The sequence below is a fragment of the Eriocheir sinensis genome, unplaced genomic scaffold, assembly GCF_024679095.1.
Source record: "Eriocheir sinensis breed Jianghai 21 unplaced genomic scaffold, ASM2467909v1 Scaffold1548, whole genome shotgun sequence".
NCBI lineage: Eukaryota > Metazoa > Arthropoda > Malacostraca > Decapoda > Varunidae > Eriocheir > Eriocheir sinensis.
This window is the reverse complement of record NW_026110904.1, coordinates 1-17,727: the sequence shown is the minus strand read 5'-3', so window position 1 is coordinate 17,727 and position 17,727 is coordinate 1. Positions and strand designations below refer to the sequence as shown.

The 17,727-nt window shown below is 45.6% G+C and overlaps 1 long non-coding RNA gene and 1 pseudogene across 1 annotated transcript; one reads left to right on the top strand and one right to left on the bottom strand.

Annotated features, from left to right (window-relative positions):
* The first annotated feature begins 3,206 nt into the window (after window positions 1-3,206).
* LOC126990325 (uncharacterized) lies at window positions 3,207-6,957 on the top strand. The gene is made up of 2 exons (XR_007744213.1): window positions 3,207-3,927; window positions 5,130-6,957. It is a non-coding gene; the product is annotated as an uncharacterized LOC126990325 (long non-coding RNA).
* A 6,183-nt stretch (window positions 6,958-13,140) lies between these two features.
* LOC126990324 (uncharacterized) lies at window positions 13,141-17,087 on the bottom strand (annotated as a pseudogene).
* Between the last annotated feature and the right edge of the window lie 640 nt (window positions 17,088-17,727).

The window sequence follows — 17,727 nt, the reverse complement described above, 5'->3', positions numbered from 1 at the left end:
ATGACATCCAGCACAAGATTGTGGGACATGGAGGAGATGAAGGCAGCCTCCGCTAGGATTCCAGCAGGTGGCGCCAAGGTAGGGACAGGACTGATACTACTAATACTAATACTGCTGCTATTGCTATCGCTATTACCATTCTACTACTGCTACTACTACTACTACTACTCCTGTTCCAGTTCGCCTTCTTCCTCCTCCTTGTCTTCCTCCTGTTTTGCCTCATTTCTTTTCCTCTTCTACCTTTTTTCTTCTATTCTCCTCTACCTCCTCCCTCCTCTTCCTTCTTTCTCCTTTTTTTTCTTTTCTTCTTTCCTCCTCCTCCTCCTCCTCTTTGTTTAGCAGAGAACCAAGGGTCAGTGCTGGGTCCCAATCTTCTTGAATCAATCAGTGACCTGATAAAATCTTATGTATCTAAGCTTGTTGATGTCAGCCTTAGAAACAGAACTAAAAATAAGACCATGGACCCTACAGCCACACCACCAGTGCCAGTGTAGAGTGCCATAGAGCTGTACTTCATGAATTGTTGTGGATTCTTGTCTCCTTCTTTTCCACGCAGCCTGAGGACATCACAGTAAGCTATTGGCACCACTGTTATCATCACCAGCATTAGCATTGTTATTACCCTCTTCCTCCTCCTCCTCCTTCTTCTCCTCCTCATAATCATCTTTATCCTTCTCTTCCTTATAGTCATCTTCCTCCTCATTACCCTCCTTCTCCTCCTCCTCCCTCCTCTTCCTCACAATCTTCTTCATCCTCATTATCCTCCTCCTCATAATCACCTTTTTCCTCCTCTTCCTACTCCTCCTCATCTTCACAATATCTTTCTCCTTATCATCATCATCCTCCTCACAATCCTATTTCATCATCAATATTGTCACCTCATCATTATCATCCTCATCATGGTCATCCTCCTCCTTTTCCTCCTCACATTTATCCTCCTCCTCCTCCTCCTCCTCCTCCTCCTCCTCCTCTTCCTCCTCCTCCTCCACACAATCATCTCCCTTGGTACATGCGCCCAAACATTAATATCAACCGCCGGCTTCTCCACACCTTGCCGTTCAGGCTCTCTCTTCACAAGGGGAGAAGAGTACCGTCCATGCTGCAGTGAGGGCTTCAGAAACACTCATTTATTTGTGTACACTGAGGCTGTAGCACTTGTAGGCTTTCATGATGGTTCTGGGGGAGGGGTTGGTCCAGTCCCCTCCCCCCCTTTTTTTTTCTTGCACTGCATTTTATAAGTATTGTTTTTCTTTGTATAATTATTTTGTGCTCTGAAGAATCCAGTGTTGGGTTGCTCAGTGGGAGATTATGATTGATTACACACACACACACACACACACACACACACACACATATACACATACACACACTTAAATGCACATACACACACATCATTCATTCTCTCTCTCTCTCAATAAACAAATAAATGAATAAAATCATCATAAATAAAAAATAATCCCTTGAGACAATCCTCTACACCCTGACCTGACCTGACCCCTGCCCTCACCCCCTCAGGCCTTGCTGCTGGGTCGTGGTGAGATAGCAGGCCTGCCAGGCTCCTCGGGACATCATCATCAGCAGCAGCAACATCAGCAGCAGCGCCAGCCTCAGCGGCCAGCCTCAAGGCCAGTGTTCTCCCAGGCAAGGGACAGCGAGGAGGTGTCCCCAAGGCTTCTGATGCCAAGCAACTGCCCACCCTCCAGCAAGTGCAAGGTAAGGTGAGGCTAGCACACCAGGGAACACAAACACACCATTGCTCTGCCTGGGTAAAGTAACGATGAGGAAAGTAACATTCACCATCAAGTGTTTGGTGTCAGCTTGGTGCCCACAACACCATGCAGGAATGTTTTCCTTCACTTCCTGACAGCAGCAAAAGTCATCCCCTGTGGCGATGGTTCCCAGGGTGGGGTGAAGCGCCTCTTGGGGGCGGAAAAATTAATGTAATAGCGGATGTTATGTTTGTTTCATTTGAGTTTAAAACACATCATTAATTGATAGTATTTCAAGACTAACTCATGCTGTATGCTGTAGTGAATTGACTGTTCCTTGAGTTTGAACTTTAGCCAGCGTAACAAATGGACCTAAATTAAAGGAATTGATGGGACCTTACAGTATGGTTGCCCAAGTCTGAGGTGTGCATCATCACCAGAACCACTTCCCACACCACCAGGGGTGCAGGCAGTCATTGCAGCATGAAAACAAGTTCAGATCTAGAGGCTCTCCTCCCCCATTAAAAAAAAGGCACCAGGTGTTTTGTATACAAGGGTATCAGGGAAGCAACTGGGTGGTAAGGGCTTGTCCAAGGCCTTCCCTGACTGCCCTAACTGAACTTCAGCTTGAGTGTTGTCCTGGTGGCATCACAGTGTGAGGCGGCTGCCACACAAACCATGATCCAGGGAGGCCTCAGTTCACACAGTGATGTGGGAGGGCCTGGTGCCTGTTGGTGGTGAAGGTTGGCAGGCACTCAGGGTTTTCCAGTAAGGCTGGACAGGCTGAAGGCAAGTGTCAGGACAGCACCAAAGGGAAGATCAGCTTCTGAACTTTGTGTGGAGTGTTGATCTTCAAGACAAGCCATGAACTACTTGGGTCTGGCCACCAGAGTATGGATGTGTGTAAAGAGGCCTCATGAAACTTGTCACACCATCATAATAGTACACAGTTGTTTATGAATATATATATTGCTGTTAGTAAGCACCTTGGATTTAATGTGAAGACACACATGGAGAGATTCATAAACTTGCCTTTGTTCCCTCCTCCTCCCTGGCCTCCCAACCTGACCCACCTCCACTCCTGACCCTTCCTCACCCTGGCTGCCCTCCATCACCGGGCCTGCACAGCGGAAACCCGAGGAAGAGGAAGCTGCCGGAAGAAAAAGAAGAAACAGCTGCTGGAGAATGGCGCCAAGAGGAGGCTGAGGTGGAGGAATGGGAGGAGGAGGGAGGGAGGGGAAGGTTGGGTAGTGGAGTAGTAGATGAACCTCAAAGGGAGATATTATTTCTTCTTCCTTATTGGAGGTGCTAAATAACACATCAATGGGGAGAAAGGAATAACAAGGGAAGGAGGATGAAGGCTGGACAGGTCAGTGAATTTCATCCACAAGATGGGGGCCCTTTGACCTCAATAACCATCAAGGGCATCAAGAAGGCCTAGAAGTTAGGTTTTTTTGGGGTGTGGTTCATAAACTTGATAAAAGTTATGCTTCTTATTACTAAATCATAGAAGGGAAGTCCACTCAAGGTGGAAAACTCTATAAAAATGTGCTCTCAGTGATCCTACTTCAATATTCCGTATGCACTCTTCCAAAGGTCATATAGTCTTCACCTTAACATCAAAAAACAGATAGGGTTTGTACTTTACAATGGTACTTCATTCAGTTACATGAGTTAAGTAGAAGTGAAGGTATGAAAGGTTGAAGTGAGGTATGTTTTTGCCTGAATATGGCCGTGTGGGAGGGCAGGCACGGCATAATAAGCCCGCACTTTAAGGGTTAATAAAATAATAAATGGTTGCACAAATATCTCATGTTAACTCAATTTACTGTGGGAAAAAATACCATTACAGCTGTAGTGCATTTTGGGCCATTACACAATTACATTTTTTTCTTTTTTTTACAGTAAAGGAAGCAGCTGAAGTACAAAAAAAAAAAAAAAAAAAAACGATAATAATGAGAAAAAAAAGTCCACTAATCACTCTCCCTATGAAAAAGAGTTGAGAAGAGTGGCCAAAAGAGAGGTCAAATTTGGGTGGAGTGATGTCTCGATAACCCTTCTCAGTTTACTCCACTCTTCCATCAGGGTGTTAGTGAACCAGTTTTTGCCTGTTTCTTTCCTGAACTTTAATTTTTTCATCCTGCAGGGTGAGGCCAACAAGCCCAGCACCAACACCAGCAACGCCACACCCGCCAAGCCCATCGCCATCAAGAGGAAGGTGAGTGCCAGTGCCAGCAGCCAGTGCCACCCTCACTTTGCTTTTGTCTCAAGGTTTTAAGGGAATATTTCAGTGCCAGCAGCCATTACCAGCCTCTCTGCTTTTTTCTCAGTCTTAACCCTTTCGTTGCTAATCACTTGCAGCAAGACTATCCCCCAGGCGCACTCGGGGAGCCCAGCGGGGGGTGGGGGGTCTCAAGGGACTACCAGTGAATAACAAGGGTTTTTTCAGGGCACAGCCAATCGTAGTTTTTTTTTTTTTTTTTTAATGGAGTGATTATTTTGAGTAATTATCAAATCCAAAAAGTCAGACCCATCGTGCACCAAATAATTTTTTTCATATTGGTTACTTTATTCAATTAGCGTGAATTCAAAGAAGCTATCGCTATTCATCCACCTAATTTCGCGCTAAATGGGGTTTACTGCATATATATATATATATATATATATATATATATATATATATATATATATATATATATATATATATATATATATATATATATATATATATATATATATATAGTGGCGATGTGTGAGTCCAGTTGTGTGAGACATCTGGTGGGCACTCATAAAATATCGCGTATAAGTGAAAAAAACGTGTAAATTAAACATTTCGTTGGATTTTGAACCCCACGTTATTTAAAAAATGCGTAAACCAAACTCGCGTAAATCGAGTTACCTGTATTTGGTCACAGAAACAGTCAGGTGATAGGTGAAGCTATGGATAAATGTCACTATATTGGACAACAATATCCACCAGTTTCTTGTCCATAGATTTCAGTTACTCGTCCGTAGATTTTCCGTGTTATTGATATGATTTTCCACCAAATTTAGTGGAGAACCCACTCAATTGGCAATCCTGTGTTGTGAGAATTATTGTTGGAACACAGTCATACACGGGAGATTTGAGTGCAGCTGGAGCTCTCAGCGAACGTTTAGTACCACCAGCAAATACGCCTAACGCACGCTGAGAGCATTTAGCAATGAAAGGGTTAATGGAATTCACATTAATTTTAAATGGGGATATTCGTTATGGTTTGCAAGTTTTTGGTTAATGAGCAAAATTCTGGAATGAATCAAACTCGTAAACCAAGGTATGACTGTAGTTGATGTGAAAGGTGTAAGTGCAACCATGTCAAAAACAATCTCGCCAATCTGGTTTCACTGTAGTCGGTAAGTGTTGTTCCCGATACTTTCCAGGTGGTGCAGAATGGCAAGGACGCAAGTGAGTCTCCCTCCAAGCAGTCCGAGTCTTCCTCCAAAACAGAATCTTCTTCATCCGCCCCATCCTTGCCGACTCCTCAGGACGTCAAATAATAGTGGTCGTCGCTCCTAGGCCTCACATTATATTTTTTATAGTTTTGTTGTGATAGTGGCAATATTTTTTTTTTTTTTTTTTTTTTTTCGTGTTTGTGTGTGAGTGTATGCCTTCAGAGAGATGGAAAACCAGTGATTTTTTCCACAAATCAGACTTTTCATTTAGTTTTTAAGCATAAAATCTCCAGTGTGTGTGTGTGTTCCTGCTTGCATCTGTGTGTATGTGTACATGTATGTGTGTGTGTGTGTATATTTCAGTAGTGTATGTCTTTGATACCACTTGAGAATCCACAGGAATAAAAAAAAGTATGTTGTGGAAAATATTGCTTCCAGTTATGAATGTTTTACGCTATGTTGGGAGGAAGGAACGGAGGAAGGGTTTTCTGAGCACTGGTGGTGTGGTGGTGGCAGGGGTGAAGCGGCCAGCAGTGTGCAGAAAGGCTATCTGTGTGTGTGTGTGTTTTGTGCTGTGTTGGGAGGACAGAAAGGAGGAAGGGTTTTTTGAGCATTGGTGTGGTGATGGCAGGGGTGAGGCAGCCAGCAGTGTGTGGAAAGGCTACTGTGGGTGGGTGTGTGTGTGTGTGTTTTGTGCTGTGTTGGGAGGACAGAAAGGAGGAAGGATTTTTTGAGCATTGGTGTGGTGATGGCAGGGGTGAGGCAGCCAGCAGTGTGTGGAAAGGCTACTGTGGGTGTGTGGGTGTGTGTGTTTTGTATCTTCCATCACCAGCGTTGCCAAGGGCAGCCACCATTGTCAGTGTTCTCATGTATTGCTGCTGCCAATATTGTAGTCATTTGTTACCACCAGTGTTGCAGACATCAGAGAGTACAAGTGCTCCCATTAGTGCAAATATCAGTGAGCATAAGTATTGCCGGCAGCTGCCACCACTAATTTATATGGGGTCTGCCACCGGTAATGTTCAAGGGGGCTGCCACTACCAATGTTTAAGGGACTGCCACCACTAATGTTTAAGGAGGCTACCACCAATAATGTTCAAGGGGGCTGCCACCACTAATATTTAAGGGGGCTGCCACCACTAATGTTTAAGGGGAGTGCCACCACTAATGTTTAAGGGGAGTGCCACCACTAATGTTTGAGGAGGCTGCCACCAATAATGTTTAAGGAGGCTACCACCAATAATGTTCAAGGGGGCTGCCACCACCAATGTTTAAGGGGAGTGCCACCACTAATGTTTAAGGAGGCTGCTACAAATAATGTTCAAGGGGGCTGCCACCACTAATATTTAAGGGGGCTGCCACCAACGTTTAAGGGGAGTGCCACCACTAATGTTTAAGGAGGCTGCCACCAATAATGTTCAAGGGGGCTGCCATCACTAATATTTAAGGGGGCTGCCACCACCAATGTTTAAGGGGAGTGCCACCAGTAATGTTTAAGGAGGCTGCCACCAATAATTTTCAAGGGGGCTGCCACCACTAATATTTAAGGGGAGTGCCACCACTAATATTTAAGGGGGCTGCCACCAATAATGTTCAGGGGGGCTGCCACCACTAATATTTAAGGGGGCTGCCACCACTAATATTTAAGGGGGCTGCCACCACCAATGTTTAAGGGGAGTGCCACCAGTAATGTTGCAGTCAGCCATCACCATCACACATGACACATCTGCCAGCCGTCGTCACTGTCATCGTTTTTTGGCACCAACTTTTTACCGTTCGTGTTTTCAAGTTTTTTAAGAATAAATGTTCACAGCTCTGTTGTGTTTTATTCCTCACCGCACACTGCCAGCCACGGAGGAAGGGAAGGGTTACAGGTTACATTTCTTTTGTATTTTCATTTCCTTAAATGTGATTACTTGAAGTGTGGTTTCTTGTGATTCTTATCTGCAGATTTTCCCATCTCAAAGTTCAGCATGTCTACTAAGAAGAGGAAAATTTATTTATATTATTAGGTTGTTGAGATGGTAAATGCCTAACCTTGAGGAAACTGCTTTAGCAAGAGGAGATACGAAGTGCCCAGTTAAGATTTTGAGTTGAGGACAGGCTGAGGATGTTTACTGTTAAAGAAGGGGACAGCTGAGTGTTATTGAAGGGTAGGGGAAGTAGGGGGTAGATTGTGTTGAGTTGACGTGGAGAAATTGAGTTTTTGAGGCATCAAGGACACCAGGTTCCTCCTATCCCATTCAGTACTGATAGTAAGGTCGGGTTAAAAGCGTCCTGTAGCATCCAGCCCTGAGTTTACTGTAATTCTTGTAGGGAGGGTCTCTTGCTGAAAGGTGTTGAGTAATGTGAAGTAGAATCATCAGCTAAACTGCTAAAGAGTAGATAGAACAGTTTGTTTTGCAAAGCTGCTCAAGATCATCGAGGAGAGCAAAAGATGGTGGGTGAGTGGTTTGCTTGATCGTTCCATGTTTGCTGCATGCTGGACGATGTGGGTTCGAATCCGCCGCTACCACTTGGGATTTTTCAGTCACCTTCGAAAGTGGCCAAAGACTACCCACATACTGTCCTGAAGACCACCTACTAACCTGGACTCTAGAGGAACTGTCCAAGTGAATCAAGAATGAGATCCGGGGGTCAGCATGAGCCAAGAATAGATGACGACACTATAAACACTTGCCTGTGCCATGATGGGCTTGGGGCAACATCAGGCCCCTCAAGAAAGCCTCGTTCATGGGCTGGTCAGTAAAAGTACAAGAGCCAAAGCTGGTGGTGAGCACTGAGGCATGGTGGTGGTGGGCAGAGTCTGTCTGAGTGAGGAGTTGAGTGTCCTCTACCTCCCATAGCTCACTCTTTACACTTCTCTTCTCTCATTCCTTTTGAAGACTAGGCATGGTTGGTGTTCCAACATTCCATACCATTCCCATTCTTCTCAGCCTGACACTACTGGCCTCTCTGTCCCATGGTTACCTGTTAATGCCAAGTTGTGTCAGGCAAGGTGTGGGACAAATGCTTCCAACAGATAACTCCATTAGCCACTCTTATTACCTGTGGTGCACCTTTTGGCCCAGTTGGTCTACACTTTGCAGTGCTGAGTGCCGAGCTACCAATCTGCTGGCCTGGGTCGGCGTGCAGCCCACCCAACTGTTCATCCTCCCTTTCGGGCTGGTTGATAAATGGGCACCTGTGGAAACCTGAGGAAGGTAAACTGTGGTAACCCGAATGTCACACTTGCCCTGTGTCCCAGGGTGATTGTTTCTTCCCACCACAGGCTCCAGGGTCAGTTTGATGGAGATGAGCACTGAGGCTACACGCAGCTATAGCGCAGCCCCCAACGTTACCCTCACCTTATGTTGGCTCATTGATGCAGTGTGTGTTGAACCTTGCCTGCTGGGATGGCTCCACTAGGGCCATCTTATTCTAGTTAATTTATCACTTTTTATATGGATATTGTAACACAAGATTGTTTTTACTGTTGGTAATATTTTTTTGCTCCTGTTTTGTTTTATAGTTGTATTGTTATTGCTTTCATCTGTCAGTGTTCAGGCCTGGCCTGGCCCTGGGGGTGAACATTGCAGAGTTCTGTGTGCCAGCATCCATGGGTTAAGGAGGCCTCTGAGGGAGCCATCTGTTGAGGCCTTTACCATGACATTATGTTGCTGGGAAATACTTGTCTCTGGTGTCAGCCATTCCTCAGAGTTGTCCCACACAGCCTGGCCTGATGAACCTTCCTGGCAAGCAGGAGCAGCACTCCCAGGCCAGGGCTAGGCAGGCACTCCACTCTGGCCCTGCTGCTGCCTCTAGGCTGTTCCATGTGGAGGTGGGAGGGAGAAGAGCAGCTGGGAGACTGATGAAGACCTAGAGATGCAGCTTGGAGGAAGACATGAGAAGGATGAACACTAGGGAGAGTCAACCATCGGCAGGAGTGTGAGAGGCTCACAACCCGGACAACACCACAAGGGAAAATGAGGACGATAAACAGAGGAAATGGAATCATGACAATCAAGTAAGTTCTGATTCAGTCAAGTATACATTTTATCTATTAACCCTTTGATGGCAGCAGTATTTGAAGACTAGCTACCCCAAAATGAATGGTCTATATACAGTAAATAGACACTGCTGACCTTAGGATCTATCTATCTATATCTCTGATGCCTTGCTCCCTCGTGGGAACTTCCCTCCAGGGGGGTGGCCTGCAGAAGTGTCTCCTTCTCTCCTTGTTCTGGCACTCCTTCTCAGCACATGCAATCCTGTTGTTTTCAACTCTCTGACAGATTCTCTATCCACACCACACTACATTCACACAACATACACACCTCTTCCAAATTCAAAATTCAAAATGGCGACCTTCACTCTGCTCGAGTCCTCGCCTGGGGGACCACAAATTCCCCAGGAGGACTTCCTTCTGATCACCGACTTGAGAGGTGTCTTGATAACTCCTCGAACCTCTTTCTTATCAATTTCTGCAACATTCCCGGTCTTAGTTCTAATTTTCATTCTGGCGGAACACCATCTCTCCTCTTCTAAACCTCGCCTTCTCTTCCTCACCGAAACACAGGTCGCTGCGGCTACTGAGAGCAAACTCTACTCAGTTCCCTCCTACTATCTATAGCCTAAATTTCAATCCAAAGCTGGATGTTGCGCCTACGTGCGCAACAACATCACTTGCTCTCGTGCCCATGAACTTGACTCTTCTGAACTATGTAAAATTCTTTGACTATTTGAACTCTATAGTGGAGCACATCTTGACTACTCCTTTGCTGAAATCTCCATCTTGGGAGATTTCAATGTTCACCACCAGCTTTGGCTTTCATCCTCTTTCACTGACCAGCCTGGTGAATAAGCCTACAACTTTGCTCTCCTCAACGACCAAGAGCAGAGCAGATGGTTCAGCACCCTACTCGTATTCCCAACCGTCTTGGAGACAGGCCCAACATTTTGGACCTCTTCCTTACCTCTAATCCTACTGCTTACTCTATCAAACTGTTCTCCGTTGGGCTCCTCCGATCATAACCTTTATTTCTGTATCCTGTCCTATCGCTCCTGTACATCCTCTGGACCCACCAAGAGGCGATGCTTCTGGCATTTTGCTTCAGCTCGGTGGGACGACCTGAGGATGTACTTTCATTTCCGTGGAATGATTACTGCTTGCAGGAGAGAGACCCCTCTGTGTGTGCTCAGCGCATCACAGAGGTGATTGTCTCTGGAATGGAGGCATACATTCCACGTACTTTCTCTACTCCTCATGCTAAAAAGCCTTGGTTTAATCATGCTTGTTCTCGGACCAATCTTCCTTCATCTGCATTTTCTCCTGCCTACGACTTGAACTCTTTCAAGAGGAGGGTGTCAGGACACCTCTCCTCCCGAAATTGACCTATCTTTCGACCACGCCTCAAACTCTTTTTTGGAGCAGTGAGTAGCGGGCTTTTTTTCACATTTGTTTCTTTTTTATGCCCATCAACTGACTCCTCTGCTGTAAAAAAAAAAAAAAAAAAAAAAAACGATCCACTTCACAAGTGGTCTTCCCCTGACACCCTCTCCCTCAATCCTTCCCTCATACACTCTCTTCACGAATTCATTCTCCCCCATTCTCATCACGTGTCCAAACCATACCAATGCACCACCTTCACCCACTCCACCACTCCACTCCTCTTGCTGTCGCACCCATATGAAACGCTCAGACATCGCATTTAAGAACGACTTAAGTGACTCAATCTCTGTACTCTGGAGAAAAGACGCCTATCGGGAAATGATTCAACTTTCAAGTCTTCAAGTAGCCTACCTGAAAAAGTTCAATCACGTCGATTACTCCAAATTCTTTGAAGTGCAAACCAACTCAAGAACTAGAAATAACAGTTAACCCATTCAGTTGAGTTTATGTACGTAGCATAGATAGTGGAAGGAGTTTCTTTTTAAACCAAGTCATCCGCCACTGGAACGATCTTCCCACCGAAGTAGTATATACATGCGGATACCATCAGTTCCTTCAAATATCGAATTGACCGTTACGTTGTGTCAGGAGTAAACTGAATACCGAGGTGCTTTCATCTTCGCCCCAGGCCCCAAGTGGCTGTCGAGGCAGATTAAAACACCAGCGGCAACCTCAGAATGAGCCAGTAGGCTTTCTGTTGCCTACATTTTCATGTTTCCTCCTTTTTACTACCTCTATCCTCCTCCTCCTCCTCCTCTTCTTCACCTTCTCTTCCTCCTCTTTCTCTTTCTCCTTCTACTACTTCTCTTCTTCCTCCTCCTCCTCCTCTTCTTCTGCACTTTCTCTTTCTCCTTCTACTACTTCTCTTCCTCCTCCTCCTACTCCCCCGCCTCTCCCTCCTCCTCGTCGTCGTCAGGGGCATCAATCAAACACAATGAGCTGAACAAATTCCTTTTTTTGCCGAAATGAAAAACAAGTTAATAACAATCAAAATAAATAGACAAAAAATAATAAATATTCCAAATATCCTGGACCGCCAGCAGCCCAGGTAGCAAAAAGTCAGGTCCGTTGAGTCAGTTGTTCCTGAGTCACGTCCTGAGGTTGACTAGTCGGCGTTGAGTCAGTCATACATTCAGTCACTCTATCACGTGAGTCAGTTAAGCTCGTCTGTTATAGCTTAGTCACCGTACGAGTCATGGATCCGCTGAGTCACTGAGCAAAGCGTGAGTCGTCAATGATGAGTCACTGAGGCTTCGTGAGTCATGGAGTGTTAGTCATGTTAGTCACTGAGTCAGTCAGGTACGGTTCTTCACAGTGAGTCAGTGGTGGTTCGTGCGAGTCACTGAGCCTCTCTGAGTGTGGGTTAGTGAGTCAGTAAGTCAGTCAGTCAGTCACGCTATAGTCAGTGCGTGAGTCAGTTGTCTGGATACAAAACCATTCATTCATGAGTCACTAGAAGTTTGATTTTTTTTTGTATTAGCCAGTCAGTGAGTCAGAGCAGTCACTGAGGTGAGTCACTGAGTCCGTTTTGAGCGTTGGTGAGTCACCGTGAGTCAGGTACATTCAGGGTCCTCTTAACATGTAAGCTGATGGAATTGTCACTCCAATAAATAGATAAATAGTCATAAATAGATCAATAAATAGATAAATAAATGCTGACAAGTCTACAACGTCCACAATGACGGTCATTAAGACTTCATGTAAACAGTGGCTTGAGCATTATGATGGAAAAAAACCACTTCATAACGAATAAGTGAATGACGAAGTGCTTGGCAATAGCCACTTAACACAATCTTGAAATTTGACAAAACAATTAATTTTCTGGTTCGTTCTTTTCTCCTTCCTTTTTTTTCTGTGATGTGAGATAAATAAATGACAAAGTGCTAACCGTCCTAAGCCTTTTGATTGAGAGTGCATGTGATAACCAATTCCTCTAAGACAGTGTGTGCCTTCCTTTCCTTACTCCGTGTCTGTGTTCTGCGTCTGTCCGTGTTGTGATCGCCTAGTAAATAAGTCTCGTGTGTGTGTCTCTGTGTGTCTGTCTGGGCACCAACACCAACAGACAGAAACAGCAGCGTCACAGTGTTGGATCTGCTTGTCTGCCTGTCTGTCTGTGTGGCTGTCGACACACCAATACCAACAGACAGTGACAGAAAGAAACAGCAGCGTCACAGTGTTGGATCTACCTGTCTGTCTGTGTGTCTGTCTGGCTGTCATCAGCACACCAATGCTAACAGACAGCAAAAACTGACAGTAACAGCATAAACAACAATGACAGTCAAGCATAATGTTGGATCTGTCTGTCTGTCTGTGTGTCTGCTTGTCTGTCACACTTAAACTAAATAAAACCTTACGTACTAATTTTCACGGGATAAGTTGATTGTTCAGGTTATCAAAAATAAGTATCAACAACAACAACAGTAACAACAACAATAACAATAACATTAATAACAGTAGTAGTCCGTGTCTCTGAGTCAGTCAAAGAGTCAGTTAGTGAGTCACAGGGAAGACTAGAAAGAGTCACAGCTTCCTTAGAGTCAGTCAGTCAGTCAGTCACATGTAGTAGTGACGACAATAATAATAATGATAATATTTTTTTCTTTTCGTTTTTTTATGATTGAATTGTGGTTTGACACTTTTATTATTATTATTTTCTTTTTCTTCTTCTACTCCTTGTTTTCTTTTCTTTTTAATTGTCTTATATATTTTCTTCTTCATCATCAAAACTTCTTCATTTTCTTTCTTTTTTTTCTCCTTTTTTTCTTGCTTTCTTTTTCAATTGTCTTTCATTTTCTTCTTTGTCTAACACTTCTTCTTTCTTCTTCTTCTCCTCCTTCTTCTTATTATTATTATTACTATCATAATTATCATCATCATCATCATCACTATCAGGTCCTTTACACGTCTTGAGTCAACGTAAAAAGTCTTTGGTAAATAAAAAAAAAGAAGCGGTAAAAATGGTAACTAGAAATATCAATCAATTAAACGTAACGTGAAAAAATATATTAATTATCTTCTCGTCTAGTACGTGTCTGAGCATGTCCTGTGTTATAACGATAGTCTTTGGTTAAGCGTCCTAACAGTACCCGTAGTAGTAGTAGTAGTAGTAGTAGCAGTAGGAGGAGGAGTAATAGTAGTAGTAGGAAGAGAAGGGGTAAGAGGAGGATAGTAGTAGTAGTAGTAGTTCTAAGTCTGATTGTCATGGTGCCCGGAACGGAGGCATTTGAACCAACCACACACACACACACAGGGAGGTGGACTGCTTGCTATGTCACAGTCTGGTGGTCGGGTCAGTCAGTCAGTGTGTGTGTGTGTCGGTGTGGTCGGTCGTCTGCCGCCGCCCGTGGGTCAGGCTGGGCGCCACTCTAGGGTTCACGGGGATGGAATGAGGGAGGGAGGGTGAGGGACATATTCTCAAACACTTCAGCGTCTTACCACATATTTTGACAAGGCTTTCGTGGGAGTGTTGGGCATTTCCAGGGCTAGTTTTATGACCTTGATGGTAGGTTAGGTTAGGGTCAAACATTTCTGCACCCAAACATTCATATTTGACAAGGCTTTCGTGGGAGTGATGGGCATTTGCAGTGGTAATTTTATGACCCTGGTGGTAAATTAGATTTGGGTCAAACATTTCAGCACCCAGGCACACACATTTTGTCAAGGCTTTCGTAGGAGTGTTTGGCATTTCAAGGGCAAATTTTATGACCCTGGTGGTAGTCTGACTCTTCTTCTGCACCATGAACCTAAGGAGACAATTATGTGAACCCAAGCGATCTCCTCTTCGGCCTTTGGAAATAGTTTATGTGAGGGGCGGAAGCGTCTGAGAATACCGACCTCACGTGTCTCACCTAACATTGAGCAACCGTAGCAAAGCGTCAGAAGTAACCTTGCTTGTCTGTGAGTCTGAGTCTATGGGAGGGGGTGGTTGGTTAGTCCATGTTCAGCGGTCATTCTGTGAGGCTGTGGGGTGCTAAGCTACGTAAGGGATAAGAGTAGGTATCGTTAGCCTGGTCATTGGTAAGCATCTGTGGCGCCCTCGTCTAAGAATCCATCAAATAACTGTAATGGATTAGTCTTGCGTATCACAGTCCAAAGAGTCGCAGCCCGCAGACAGCCCGACCCTCGCCTGCCTCTTGCCCCTTGCAACACGCCAATAGACAAACGCAGTGCCGGTTCAGGTCTAATCCTAGCGGTAAGGAAGGATGAGGGGATGGAAGGGGAAGAGGAGAAGGGAAGGGAAAGTAGGGGGAAGGGTAAGGAAGTGGAAGGGAAGGGAGAGGAAAGGAGGGGTAGGGAAAGGAAGGGGAAGAGAAGAGAAGGTAAGGGAGTGGAAGGAAGTGGAAAGGAAGGGAAGGGGAGGGGAGGGAAAGGGGAGGGAAGATTGCGTTAAATTTGACTTAAAACCGGCACAGCAAACCACTCCGCTGAGGTGTGATGGAGGTCGTCAACACAGGCAGTATTGGCGCTAGTCTGAACCATCACGGGGAGGGGGCAAGGGGGGGAGGAGAACCTGCGGGCACTATGGCACAGAGAGAAAACTAAAAAAAATAACAACCAAAAGGCCGGAGACAAGGACACAGAAGGAAGGGCAGCAGTCAGTCAACAGTCAGGAGTCACTGTTGCCAGAGGACAGTAGTAGCGTTGCGTCTATCCGTGCGTCACACAACCTGCGTCTCCTCCCCGCTACTCCTCGGCGTCAGGGTCGGAGGTACTGGAGGAGGAGTCTTCAGGGAGGTGGTTGGAGGGGGGGTGAGCGGCCGGGGGGGACAGGGAGGAGAGGTGGGGCGGGTCGCGGCAGATCAGAGTCTCACACTGGTCATTCCTCGCTGCCCTGAACACGTTGACGAGACCCACGCGGCGGGCGATGGGGTCCGGCGTTCTGTAGGGTGGGAAAACGACACACATTACGAGGCGAGGCGCGACGACCAAACAGCCACTGACGAAAAGACTTCTGAACATTACGGGGCTCACACATCCAGTTAGCAAGGCATTCGTAGAGGTTGTGTTAGTATTGCCATGGCTAGTTGTATGAGCCGAGGGATAGTTTGAAACGACTTCTGAACATTACGGGGCTCTCACATCCAGTTAGCAAGGCATTCGTAGAGGTTGTGTTAGTATTGCCATGGCTAGAGCCTAGTTGTATGACCCGAGATAGTTTGAAAAGGCTTCTGAACATTTCGGGACTCACACACCCACAGTTGGCAAGGCTTAAGCTACAGTTTGGCAACGTTGCCCAAACAGCCAATGACGAACAGCCCAAACACAAACGTAAGGCAACACTCTTCTCTTGGTTTGGCATTGGCTGCAAGTTTCAACATTCACGGATTCGGATCTCGCGGATTGTCTGAGAAGAAAAGCGCATAACTGCAAAGAAGCGAAAGTGTCAAGTAAGTTATATGACAAGACTTCCGTACTTGTGGCATTTCCAGCAGTACTCTTATAAGCCTGGTGGTAGTTTGACAAAGCCTCTGTACCATAAACGTGAATAGAACCACTCATGAGAACGCCTATTACTTCTCTCTCTCTTTTTTTTTTAGTGTATGTTTAGTAGTAATTGATGTGAGTAGCAGAAGCGTCTAAGAATACGGACCTATCACAACAGCCTGACATAGGAGGTCAAGGCGCTCACTCGAAACAGAACAGATTAAGTAAATAAAAATAAATAAATAAAGAATCAAAATTGAGTAAACAAAGACCAGTGGATTTATAACAGGGTGAGAGAACAGTCCAGCCCATGAGTGGATGAATGAGTGAGTGAGCGATAAAGCAAAAAACAGTGAATGAGTGAATGACAATGAATAAGTGAATGGCAGAGTGAACGATAGTGAATGAGAGTAAAGACAGCGAAAAACAGAATGAATGATAGAGTGAATGACAGTGAGTGATAGTGAATGATAGGTTGAATGACAGTGAAAAACAGAAGGAATGACAGTGAAAAACAGAAGGAATGGGAGAGTGGATGATAGTGAATAACAGTGAAAGAACGAAGGAAACATGTAATACTAAGAGAGCGGTCCAGCCCCCAGAGTGAGTGAGTGGCCGTTCCGTTAGCAAGAGGCCGCACAAAGATGACTCACACTTATTACCGCAAATTGCATAGAGAAACACAATGTAAAATGACCCAATGCAGAACGGTCTCTCTCTCTCTCGCATTTTATCTACTTACCTATCTACTTATATTTAACTCTCTCTCTCTCTCTCTCTCTCTCTCTCTCTCTCTCTCTCTCTCTCTCTCTCTCTCCACACACACACAGTGACACACCTAATCCCTCCCACTCCCCCCACACCCCCAGCTCCCCCATATACTCACAGGGTGGCCACGGAGTCGAACGCCCGCTGCATGAAAGAGGCGTTCTCACACTCGCCGATCTGGGTCAGCCTGCAGAACAGCTTCCTCTGGCACCGGGGCTCCAGGAGGTGGGGGCAAGTCCTGCGCCTCCAAGATTTCGTGAAGAAGAGGCAGCTCGGAGGGTCCAGCGAAGCGGTCAATCTCAGAGCCGTTGTCGAAGCTGCGTCTGAGGGAGGGATGAAAGGGGAGGTTCAGGAAGGGAGAGAAGAAGGGAAGGAAGAGGAGAGGAACGGAGGAAGGGGAAGAATAAGAGATGAAGGAAAGGGAAAAGGTAGAAGAAGGATGAGAGAGAAGAAGGAAAGGGTAGGAAAAGGGAGGAAAAGAAAAGGGTGAGAGTTAAGTTGAGGGAGGGAAAGGGAAGGAGGTATTGATTAGAGAAAGGGGAAGGAAGTGTTGAGATGGGAAGGCAAGGTTTTCAAAGGGCGGGGTTAGAAGCATAAGGGCAAGGAAGGGAAGGGTAAGGAGAGGTAGGATCAAGGTCGGGGTAAGGAAGGACGAAAGGTAGGGACGAAAGGGAAGGGGAAAGGTAGGGACAGAAAGGAGATAGAGGGATAAGGGAGAGAGAGAGAGTCAGAGGATTGACATATGTATTCAATTGTGAACATATAAGATGTAAAATAGTGAAAGAAAGGAGAGAGAGGGAATGAGGGTAGGAGAGAGAGGGAGGAAAGGGGTGAGTCGGCCACGCACACACGCACTCACCTCCCTGATGGCGACGGTCATAAACTTGCAAGGCAGAGCGGAACCCAGCGCGAGGAGAGGGACTCCGACGATGGCGGCGTTGAAGTAGCATGTCGCCGAAGGAC